Source organism: Pyxicephalus adspersus, chromosome Z, assembly GCF_032062135.1.
Source record: "Pyxicephalus adspersus chromosome Z, UCB_Pads_2.0, whole genome shotgun sequence".
Lineage (NCBI taxonomy): Eukaryota > Metazoa > Chordata > Amphibia > Anura > Pyxicephalidae > Pyxicephalus > Pyxicephalus adspersus.
Window position 1 is genome coordinate 21,654,034 of NC_092871.1, and position 12,935 is coordinate 21,666,968.

The 12,935-nt window shown below is 40.2% G+C and overlaps 1 long non-coding RNA gene across 3 annotated transcripts; it reads left to right on the top strand.

The window, feature by feature from the left end:
* Window positions 1-1,052: 1,052 nt before the first annotated feature.
* Window positions 1,053-11,595, top strand: LOC140343066 (uncharacterized). 3 transcript variants are annotated; one of them, XR_011923247.1, is made up of 6 exons: window positions 1,057-1,282; window positions 2,987-3,195; window positions 3,825-3,970; window positions 10,036-10,108; window positions 10,734-10,809; window positions 11,310-11,595. It is a non-coding gene; the product is annotated as an uncharacterized lncRNA (long non-coding RNA). The 3 variants fall into 3 exon arrangements; XR_011923246.1 differs by lacking the exon at window positions 2,987-3,195 and having other exon boundaries at window positions 1,053-1,185; XR_011923245.1 differs by lacking the exon at window positions 2,987-3,195 and having other exon boundaries at window positions 1,064-1,282.
* Window positions 11,596-12,935: the final 1,340 nt, after the last annotated feature.

The following is a 12,935-nucleotide window of genomic DNA, read 5'->3' on the forward strand; positions in this document are numbered from 1 at the left end:
TGCCCCATCAGTGGTATCAGTGATAGGAATATTGCCCCATCAGTGGTATCAATGGGAGGAATAATGCCCTATCAGTGGTATCAATGGGAGAAAGAATGCCCCATCAGTGGTATCAATGGGAGGAAGAATGCCCCATCAGTGGGAGGATCAATGCCCCATGAAGGGTATCAGTGGGAGGAATAATGCCCCATGAAGGGTATCAGTGGGAGGAATAATGCCCCATCGGGGGTATCAATGGGAAGAATATTGCCCCATCAGTGGTATCAGTGATAGGAATAATGCCCAATCATGGGTATCAATGGTAGGAATAATGCCCCATCAGTGGGAGGAATAATACCCCATCAAGGGTATCAGTCGGAGGAATAATGCCCAATCAGTGGGGGCAATGCCTCATCAGGGGTATCAGTGTGGGGGGGGGGAAGCCCAATCAGTGATATCAGTGGGGGGGAATATTGCCCCATCAGGGGTATCAGTGTGTGTGTGTGTGTGGGGGGCCCAATTAGTGATATCAATGGGGGGAATAATGCCCCATCAGTGACTCCCATCCCCCCCATTTCTTTCTCTGGTGTCCCCAGGATATAAAATGGCAGCAAATCTCTTGTAGTTGTCACTGACAGCAATATAGCCTGAGAGGACAGCTAACCCTTCCCCTACCTATAGGCATCCATGTAATACAGTTATTCGGCCTTATTACATGAGAGAAGGACAAACACCAGCAAAGTGCAATCATAATTCTACCTTACGAGGAAAATGCCATTATTCAGTCAGCATACACATGCGCAGTGTTACCATCAGCCGTATAGCGGTCACGCGGGGCTATTTCTAGAACCGTCCGTACTGCGCATGCTCTGTGCTATTTCCAGCAGCAAGCCTTCTACGGGAGCTCATTATCCATTGTCGCAGTGGGCGTGTCCTGTTTGAATGGAAGCAGCAGGTGGTATTCAAAGGACTTGACTGTGATTTGGTGACGTTATAGCTGTTCCAGTTTATTATTGGACACTAAGGATGCCAATCTAAGCCAGGGCGGTGGCAGGGAGCTTGTTCTGCGCATGCGGTGAGAATTTAGCTGGCAGAGAAGAGATGGTAGCAGGGGAGGTGGCATCTTGCATCTTGGCAAAAGGCGGAGAGATAAACCTGTGTGGGTGGCAGCTTGCCGAGCTGATGGATGTGGGGTGGCAATGACTTGTGAGCTTGGATAAATGACATTTGGGGTGCTGTGGGGTGGCATGTATAAAACTGTTATGTTATGATACCAACTAAGGAGGTGAATTGGGTGCCTGGGGTGAGTTTACAATTGTAATTTGTATTTTACATCTGATCACTGATTTTTTTTTAATATAAATTAGATCATATTGGAAAATATTTTTCATCATTTTTTTCTATTTATTTATTATAGTCATTAGTTGGTGAATATGCATGTATCACATTCACTAATGTTCATGCACATTGCTGATAACCTCTGGCATGGCAATGCCAATGATATATAATGATGTATTCAGCCATAATATTAGAAACTTTAAAAATCAAAAAAGAAGTAAGAATTTTGGGCAGGTTTTGCATTATATTTTCTAATAATTTTATGTTCTCTGCTGTCAATAAGACAAGCCAAACAATATTAAGCGATCTTCTTGCATGCATTTAATTTTAAGGGTTATTTGTCCATAAATAGGCAGTTTTAGCTAAGGACAAGCTGGACTAAGGGCTGCCTAATATATATGTGGCTTTTGTTGTGTTAACAGATTTTATTTATTCTTTAGTATTTATATAGCACTGACATATTATGCAGCGCTGTACAAAGTCCATAGTCATTTCACTAGCTATTTCACCCCTATTTATTGTACAGCACTGTGTAATATGTTGGCACTATATAAATCCTGTTTAATAATAATAATAATAATAATAGCTGTCCCTCAAAGGGGCTCACAATCTAATGTGATGGGGTTAACCTGCAAAGTATGGGGAGAAACAAAAAGCATGGGATAATGTGTAACCATTGCTTCCTATATTAAGATGCACTACTGCAGAAATATTGCAGAATAGTTTTTATTAGCTGTAATGGATGACTGTGATTAGAACAGGATACATGTATTGAGTAAGATGACAACCTTAAAGCTGAACTAAAGCTCCACTTTTAGGAATCTACGATCAGGCAAGTCATTATTACAGAAAGAGACAAGAGATCCCTTCTGAAATATCCTGCCTGAGTTCTCTGGGTATCCGTAAAAAACTGATCTGTGCATGCTTGCCATGATACCTGGCAATCCTGGTTTCCCATGTGCTTGCTGTGAATAAACTCCCGCATACCTGCTCGGTAGTTATGTCATCCAAGCCCGGCCAATCCAGATGGCCAAAAATTGCATACAGGAAGAGAAGAATGAAGAAGATGGTGGCTGCTGCGAGGGAAAGGGGACAGGTGAGTATCACAGGTTTATTAATAGCTGATTGTCACTGGAAATGATCTTTTGTGATTGTTTACAGTGACAAATGAACAAACGAGCGCTGTACACACAGAGCCATTCTGAGGACTAGTGAGTTCACTTATTCTGTATGAGTGTATGTTCTTCTCCATAGAAAATCTCGGTCAGGACATATCTGCATGGAGTTTGCAAGTTCTCCCTGTGTTTGCGTGGGTTTCCTCCGGGTACTCCTCCCACATTCCAGTTTTCACCACATTCCAAAAACATGCAGTTATGTTAATTGGCTTTCCCCCAAAATTGGCCTTAGACTGTGGTAATGACAAATGACTATGGTAGGGACATTAGATTGTGAGCCCAATAGAGAATAAGTAAAAGTGACTGTGAGCAGATCAGTACCACTTATTGCCCCCTGCAATTACCGTATTTTTTGCCGTATAAGACGCACTTTTTCTTCCCCAAAACTGGGGGGGAAAAGTTAGTGCGTCCTATAGGACAAATGTGTTATAAAATAATTAAAATAATATACTCACCCAATACCCGATCCTGCGTGTGTCTCTGGCTGCATGCAGCGTGTCTCTTCTCTCCTCTGCCAGCATTGTGTCTTCTCCTGTCTGTAAAGCAGAGCGAAAGAAGCCGGCACAGCGCCACCTGCTGTTCCCTGTCCTAACTGCCGTACAGTGGAAAAAAAGCACAGAGTGATCGGAAGGGGAATTTTAAAGGCTCAGAGTGATCAGAAAGGGAATTTGAATGACACAGAGTGATCAGAAGGGGAATACCGGTATGAATGGCACATAAGTGATCAGAAGGGGAATACGGTATGAATGGCACATAAGTGATCAGAAGGGGAATAATCTTTCAGAATCTTTTTTTTTTCTAGATTTTCCTCCTTTAAAATTGCGTCTTATATTCCGGAGCGTCTTATACGGCGAAAAATACGGTAAATGTGCAAGCTGTGGCTCAGATCTAACCCTAGCCTCAGGACCTGTTACCCGATTCCACAAATCTCTCAAACTTGCATGGTATGATACTAGAATTTTTAAAGAAGGATAGAAAGATTGCAATATACAATACATTGCAGTGTTCTCTACAGCCCCTTTTATCTGGATGCACCACCCAGCACTTTTCAGTAATCACCCTGCTGGTTTTTGGTGGTCACAATACAGGGGCTTCTTTCCACCCAGCTTAAAAAGAAATTGCTGAGGAAAGTACTGCATTGTCAGAACATGTTTGGCGTAAGTGGTAATGTCAATGACAGTAATGTCTGGGTTGTGAATAATAATAGTGTTCTCTTTGGCTTTTGGTTTTAGTTTGGCTGTCTTTAGCCTTTCTCATTTCCCTATCTGTCATGTAAGAGTATCACAATTCTGTATCTACGTAATCAACTAATTGTGCTATCTCTTATTGTAGCATTGATATGGGCACTGGAGAACATTGTTCATCATGGTCCTTGCAGGACACTTCCATCTTCACCATGAATTGCCAGTCTACATGGCCACCAACTTGAAGAGGCCTTCTCGGCTGAAGGAAAAATTAAAGAAACAGCAAAACGGAAGGTATATTTGTTTAAACTAAACCGAAAACAAAAAAATTACACTTACCTTTAATCCTGCAGGCCACTTGATGGCGCTAGTCCTTCCCACAGTCCAATCCCGCGCCATTCTTCCTCATTCCGGCGCTTCCTCAGTGCCGATATCTTTCTTCTTCGGTCTTCTTGGCACGTCACCTGATCTTGCATTGCACAGGTGTGAGATCAGGTGACGTAGCCCACTGTAAAGGGGGGGGGGGGGGAAGAGAGCCGATCTCACTGCTCTGTGAGATCGGCATCTCTTTCCCTTAATAGAAAAAATGCCCCTTCTGCACATGTCTGGGATCGGGCATGCGCAGAAGGAGCACCCAGAACCTCCAGGGATGCTTGACATAGGCGATCAAGACTGAAAGGGGAGGTACTGCACCCTTTTTGAAATAAAAAAAGAATAACATTTTCCCTTTACATATAAGGGTTTTCTACCCTTTTATCTAAAGTGAAAATGCGGAGTTTAGTACGCTTTAAGTATGTGGATTTTAAAAACCTAAAAATAAAATGTGATCCATAGGCAACTAAAAGAACCAAAAAAATAATAAATTAAATTGTGAATAATTTCAGCCACAGAAAATAGCTCAGCATCTCTGATGAAAAGGTGACTCTAAACTAAAAACGGAAATGGATGAGAGAAGTACGGGCTGAGATCTAGCAAAAAGGTCTGTCATTGTTAAAGCCACTAGATGGCAATGCCGTAGTTCTTTTTTGCATTGGTAGAATGTTTGAAACATTTTGTATTTCCATTTAATGTGACACACTGATTCTATACTGTTATTATAATGATAGCTGTTATCAGGGTGATTCGATTTGCTTGAATAATGCTGCTTGTCATTGAGAGAACTTCCAGAAGGATTCTGGTGACTTGTCCAAGGTCACGTAACATGCTAACTTTCTGAATATAGAAGTAATCAAGGTCATGTTATAAAAATGAGAAGATTGATCTGAGAAAACTCAGATTGTCCATCAGCTTAAATCACGCATACATTTAGTAAGCGTGTCATGTACTTGGTTTGGACAGTAAGGGGTAATTCACACTGGCACTGAGGTTTTAGTTGGTTTGTTTCCTCATGCCAGGAAATGCTGCAGCTTAAGTAGACGTCACATGCAGCGTCTCTCTGTAACAGCCCCACACAGAATGAATAGGGGCTGTGGTGAGCAGTACTAGTACCACTCACTGTCGCCGTCTGTCACGTGTAGACGCTGGTTCTTTATGAACTCCCACTGCCATGCAAGTGTTTGAGCAGCTGCAGGGAAATTTATGAAATTGCAAGTGAACCTGCCCTAACCGCTGCCCTAAAGTTCAAAGAAACATACTCTTTTATTGATTCTAATACTAATATATGTATTGAACTCAATTAGGGTTGCTTATTGATTTTCTGTCTTTAGGTAATTGGAATCAGCTGTGACAGGTATTTACAAGTATAAAGTATGGAGGTAACCTGGGCAAAGCACCAGCTGGTATTATCAACGCTTGATAATAAAAATGTGCAGAAAGGGAAAAGTTGATTTCCAGTGGTGTGGAAGCTTGCCAACTAATGCCTGATCACATATAGGTTCCTTTACAATATACCTGGGAGCAAATTTTAAGAATAGGATGGCAGAGTCACTTTATTTTCTCATAAAAAAACATTGTGTCACAAGTGGAAACAAAGGGTATGCTTACCCTTCTTGTAATGACTTTGCTGCTTCATGCAGGTTTTTAACACTTCAAGGATTTGTGGAATACCGTCTTCTTCTGTTGCACACTGTCAATCTCCTTGTGTATGATATATCTGTAGTGATATTTTGTGAATCACTTACCTCTGCACCTCGAAGTACGTGACACCCCTCATTCCTGGATTAGCTTTGCAGCTCCGCTTGTCACACTTTCCTCTTCAGGTTGCTAATTGGACATTAATTCAGCATCATCACATATTTTCACTGAGCATAGGTGTCCCAGGAATCTGTAAGACCAAACCTGGGAATAACAGAGTTAAGCTGCGTACACACGTGCAATTTTTGTCGTTGGAAAGGCTCTTTCACGATCCTTTCCAACGACAAAGGACTACACGATGCATCAACGGTGCTGTACATACAGCACCGTTCTGCTCTATGAAGAGGGGAGGGGGAAAACGACGGAGCGGCACCCTGCTGCGCGCTCTCCCCCTTCCCTTGCATTAGGATCGGTCGTCGTTCATTGTTCGTGGATCCGCCAGGACGGATCCACGGACGATGAACGACGCTGACTGTACACACGCCAGATTCTCGCCCGATATCTGGCCGATGCCGATTATCGGGCAAGAAAAATCTGATGTGTGTACGCAGCTTTATTTTTTTTTTTTGTGACAGATGTGTGATCATCGACATATTCCCATCGCACATCATACCGGAATAGACCCTGTAGATATTGGGGCGTTGTAACGGCAGCCTACACATAGGCACCCCAGTTGTCTAACCATCATAGTTAGTCCATTGTTGAAGTTGCTTTGGTTTTTATTTCCCCCATCTTTCCAACATCCAATACATTATTACAGGTAGTCTTCGAGTTACATATGAGATAGGGTCTGTAGGTTTGTTCTTAAGTTGAATTTGTATGTAAATTGGAACAGGTACATTCTTTTATTAAATGCAATTAGGACAGATGTTTGTCTCCACATATTATTAGGCAGTGAGGTGTCAGTTACTGTAAAAAAAAAACTTTATGGAGTCTAGGCATTCATTAACTTCTGTAGCAAGCTGTCCTTTGATATGCAAAAAGAAACAACTGCAGAGTTTGTCTTGGTCATTAAAGAGTTACAAGAGCATGCAAAAGAGCTCAGTCTCTTGTGTTTAGCAAAATATTTCTTCTGCAAGTCATGAAAACTGCCCCTTCCAAGCCTTTGTCTTGCACAATAGAGATCAGGGAAGCCCCGTTTGTATCTAGGAGTCAACCGTATGTTGGATGTCCTTAAACTGAGGAGGACTACCTGTATTAAATATTAAAATTGGTAATAAACAACATTTATATAGGGCCAACATATTATGCAGAGTTATACAATAAATACATCAAGATCTAACTGTTCATTTTTTGTCCTTTCACTTGGCAGGTGACATTTTAACAAGTGTATCAGTTATATTCATTTCACTTGTCGATAGTTTTATTGTTTTGGTTGTACTGTTTTTAAGATTTAAGATATGTGATATTACAGAACAGTCCTGAGCACTAGACCTTGAATTTTGGTATAAGGAAAGTCATTTTCTGACTCTTTGTAAACCATTTGTTACCTAATTTACTATTGTCTGATGAAGAATTACTAAATTTGTGCACAAATTCTGTCCCTTGAGGTTTGGAACTGTTTAAAAGAACCTTAAGTGTCTGGGATTTGAGAGGAAGTGGGTCAGCAGAATGCAAATAAGCTGGCAAAAAGATTTAGTGGGTGTAGAATATAGGGTCTATCTTTTTTAAACATTATTCCTAACTGTGGTGGCATATATCCTGCATGATTTTTTTTTCTGTAGAGGATTTAGGTAAAGGCAAATGTTTCTAGTGCTTTATTTTAGGTATCAGACAGTTGTGCAACATTTTGGAAGATGCAGAGACAGCTGCTTGCAGTTCTGAGCCATTTATTGCTTAACATTGCAGATTGTGCTCTGCCCACTTAAACATTTGTAACAAACCATCCACTCTGCCCTTCAATAAGCCCACGCTGAATTCCTTAGCTCCTGGCCTTCCATGGCCCCTTGTCATCTTTAACATGTGACCCAAGAAGAATTCACTCTGTGCCCCTCTACCCCACCTTCCAGTCTGTTTTGTTTACATACTGGGGTATTTTGGTTATGATACATAGAGTTGATCTTTACAGATGACACACTCTGTTTTGACAATTTTCAATAATAGACCTTTAAAGGGCTATAGTCTACTCAGAATTTGTACTTTACATTAAAGGTAGACAACCCTTTTATTTAAAGTAAAAATTTTGTTTGTTTTTTTCGTTGATCAAGAATAAATGGGAGCCCAAAGCCTCCTGGAATACGTCCTACGTCACACATCCCGGGAGGCTCTTGGCTGCTCCTTCTGTGCATGGCCGATTATCTTGGGCATGCGCAGAAGGAGCCCTTTCATCAATAAGAAAAAAAATTGCCGATCTCATTTGCAGTGAGATTGGCATTTTTTTCACAATCTACGTCACCCGATCTCGTGCCTGCGCAGTGTGAGATCAGGTGACACAGGAAGAAGAGCACGGAAGAAGAGAGGAGAAGATGTCGGCACCTGGCGCTCCCTCTGTGCCGGACCGAAGACAGATAACGGGACGACGCGGGACCTGATGGAAGAAACCTCCCGACGTATAGACTGTTCTGCGGCATTGATGGTAAGTGTGATTTTATTGTTTTGTGTTTACTTCCGCTTTAATCTGGGGTATCCTGACTGTACAGGGAGCCCAAGGCCCCCACTTAGGAATCCCAATGTTCCATTTACACTGCTCTTGTTCCCATTTTTTTAAATATTGGATGAAGCAAAGCTAAGACTATAGGGAATAAGTTGCTTAGAGTATCGATGTGCAATATTCTGAAGGTGTAATCACATTGCGTGGAAACTCTTGGATACACAGACGTTTTCCTAAAAGAACAAATATTTGACATGTAAAAGTAATAAAGTAGAATTAAGTATTAAAGTTTTGTTACCCTTTCAATGTTCTAGCACAGTTCCCAACCTCGTTCATCCAGTGCTGCTGCTCCTGATCCAATAAAATGGCACTCTGTCATTATGCCCATTTTCTGTGGGCCCAGCCTGTCCTTCGGGTTTGGTTGCATTAATACACAGGCTGGGCTTACAGTATCCATGAATGAGTGGTAGTTACACGTAATATTGTGAATGCTGCTCTGGTGTAGAAGGTACAAAAGCCAACCCACCACTGCAGAAGATAGAAAAGGTGCAGGTGATTGCTTTGGACTGGGTAGAATATGTCACAAAAAATATTTTTAAATCTAGAGTTCCTTAAGCTTTTTCTTTTACAGACTTGCACTATTTTTTTTTTGTTTAGTATAGTTAGAATGGGTTCACTTTCATCCAAACCAACTCATGATCCTGACATAAAGCGTGGGTGCCTGGACGGGGTGTAATCTATGCAGATTCTGTGATTCTGGAGTTCCCTTAATGTTCAGGGAACTATTTTTGCCCAGTCCCTTTTTACCTTTTATTACTAAAACTCTAGCAATTGTTTTTTTTCTAGTTCTACAACGGGTTAGATCAGATCATTGTTGCCATATTTAGTTATTTCATTTTTTATCTTTATGTGACAGCAAGGACAAAAAATAAGAGGAAGAGGGGTCACCAGGACAGGAAGGCTCAGATAGCAATAAAAACCTGGACTGGTTCTATTTACTCACTGAATCCAATAAAAAAATAAAATAAAATTACAGAAACAAATAAAACAAACCCATAGGTGGTCTGCGATTTTACCTAGACACTCGTACGTGTTTTTTTTTTTTTCTTGCAGCTTTATGCTGCAAGGGTCCCTGTTGTCCCTGGGGTCCCTGTTGTACTAAGTCTGCATGTTGCATTGAAATCCTCTGTAATCAGGATATCCTGGCTTCCTCTGCTAGAAGCACGTTCCCTCCCTGACATTGCCAGATAATATCCCCTACCTGCAGAGCTATATATACATATATATAAATATATATGGCTATGAGACCCCCTTCCACTTAGTAAACATGATTGCGACTGCTATTCATAGTAACATGCTGAGGAAATTGTACATCTTTGCGCATATAATTGTCTTCATTCTGCTTTTTTTTTTTTTCACTTTAACCTCCCCTGGAGAAAATAACTGGTTATGTAGTATTAGATATTTGGAACAAGTGGTGGAATCTCCCATTGGGGTTGATTTATAAAGCTGTCCAAGACTGGAGAAGTTAGACTATCATGGAAGAAATCTAGCAAATTTGAATTTAAAAATATAAAGGTTTAGTCCTGAAAGTGTTTTAGAACGTAATAATTACAGACCTATGTAACATTATCTAATATAGAGATGTCTTTTAAATTTAAGTACTTATATGCCTTTTTTTTAAATGTTCCCACAGTAGCATTGGCTGGCCTTTCACATGAGGAGTATTCTCAATGAAGATACATTGTCCTCTGTGTGAGATGAAAGAGGTAAAATGCTTTTATGAAAAATGTACATAGTTTGATTCTATTCATTCGTGTTAATTATCTTTTCATATTTGTTACTTGCACTTTAATTACCATCTTGTAAGACAATCCACTTGCATAATGGTGACGAGGGTGCATACATAACTTGGGGTCTTATCATTGCTGCCCAGTAAGTATGTGCTGGAAATGGCGGATTAAGCCCCATACAGATAATAAACCTACATACATTATGGACCTTTTATTCTTTAATTCTAGTTTGTTTTGAAGCAGGGGTCTTTTATTGCTGTCTGAACAGTTAAAGAATAAATATTGTAGTGGCTATTGCTGAACTTTAAACTGAAGCATATTTGGTGCTTGTCTATCATGCTGATCCGTTGGCTTCTATTCTTTCAGCCATAGCCATAGAACAAGTATCCAAGGGTTCTGACTATCTGATGCATGCTTGTTTTCGTGAACTATCCAATCATACCCAGCCAGAAAACCTTTGTTCTTATGGGGTACACAATAGTTAATAGTTCAAATCAGTAGAACAGCAATAACTCAATTGCAATCATAAATCTGGACGGAAGTAAAATATCAGACACTGCAGCTATTTAGCTGTTTAACAAACAATTCCCTTTCTTTTCAGGCTGCTGAAACAACAACCTTTGGAAGATGATGTGTGTTCCAGGAGCCACCCCTATTACTGCAGTGCACCCACCCTGGTATATTAACGATTAATCAATGTTATTTATTTTGTTTATAAAGAAGAATTTAAAACCTTTCTTGGTGTTTTCCCCCCAAAACCTCCCCACTCCTTTAGAGAATTCCCTAAATATTTTATTTGCCTTACTGTTGTATTTAAAAAAAATCGCCCTGTCGTCTTCTTAAACACCCTATCTGCCACTTGATATGGTACAGGGAGGAGTCTGGCGGAGGGGTGCCAGCTGGGTGACTCTCACAATATAAACAACTAGCAGACTGTATTTCCTGATAAATTGATGAAAAATAGGGGGCATCCTAAACCTTTTTTTTTTTTGGGTGACAGATAGGGGGGTTTGTTAAGTCACATTTTCTGTAGTTTTAAAATATTTTACTTTCTTTCTGCAGCATGAATTTTACCATTTACATATTAACCTAAATAAAAATATTTATATATAATTTTTTTTCCATACAACCTATACATATTAGGTTTGACATAATTTATCTTCTCTGTTCCTTCTAGTGATGATGCTATAGCAAGAAAAGATCACATTATAGTACTCAAGCAGCAGTTTTGGTCTGTCAATCTTGACTGAAGATGACTGCAACATTTGGACTCTGCAGAACTTTATGCATATCAATCTATAATGAATCAGGTTTGGTAGGATTAATTAATTTGACTAGCCTGTTATAAATCTCCACCGTAAGTTGGGCTTTAGTCTTTTAAAAGTCTGATTAGTCAGCATTCAACAACTTTGACAACAAAGCATATGACCTCTGGATCTTTCATAATAAAAGTTCTAAGCAAACTTCCCTGTTTTGTTGTTTTGAGTTCCACATAATAATATAAAAGTTTAGATGTAGTCATAGAAGGTGACACAAGATTCTTAATACCAAGATTTACACCTAAATTTTAGACTTTTGCTTTATTGTTTTCTTTACCTACATGGCATTCAATTTTAGGATTGAAAAAAAAAAGATAACTATTATGTTGGTAGCAGTCAATATTCTAAATTCCAGAGATTCACGTTACATCTTCATAAATATACACCGTTCTCCCCTGAATACTTGGCTGGTGTACACAATATACAGTAGTGCGGGACAACACTTGTTTTTATTCTCTGGTATCCAAATATTCATATTGCCATGCTATTCAAATTGGGCATAGGGATAAATGGAGGAATAGCTTTTAACATCTTCAGTAAAACTTAGCTAGACAGTTCACTGCAATAGAGAAGCTCTGATTAAAGTGTCAAACTGCATTGATATTTCACCAATAGTAAGCTGACTTGATTTCTAGCTAAACTCCAGACAAATGCAAAATGATATTAAATGTATTTTTAAGTATCAAATTTTTGTAGTCTCTGTGTACCATGATAGGAAGAAACAGTACAAGGTGCCCATCATTTCAAGAGCTGACAATGAGTGTGAGTGAAGAATGACAGGAAATTCGCTAACTGCAATAACCTGGGATCAGTTGAAGTTGTTTTAATGATACTGGATATCAGAATGAGGACATCTCTTGGACATGTCTGTGAAGGTTTCCAGGTCATTGTATCTCTAGTAGTACTCTCATGCAACTGGATTTGATCTATTAATTTTTAAGACGTTTTGCAGCCTTTTAAGCTGCTTCTTTAGTTCTACCTGAAGAAGTAGCTTGGAAGGCTGTGAAAAATCTTTACTATTACTAGAACATGGCCAGGTGAATGTGACTAACTACTAATTGATATATCTAGTGGACAAAATAATGCTGTGGAAATCTCTAGATTTAGGGTTATTATTGCAACAAAAGTTGGCCTTGCATTGTTTTATTCAGTGGTCACCAACCTTTTCAGGTCTGTGGACCACTAAAATCACCAGCTCCCGGCTGCGCATGTGCGTGGAGCCAGGTGTCACTCAAAGGGGGTGAAACCTCCCCCAGAGCGACGTCATTATGACATAACCGATCTGAGCCTGCAATGGGAGAGTAGGTGGGTTGTGGGCAGGTACACACCCCACCCACCCCCCTGACCCTGGGACTTGTATGGTGACATGCTCCACGCCTCTGGCCGGTGCCTCCCTCCCAGCGGGGGGCACCGACCAGAGCCGTGGACCCCCAAAATGTTTATCGCGGACCACTGGTTGGCGACCGCTGTTTAACTATTTGTAT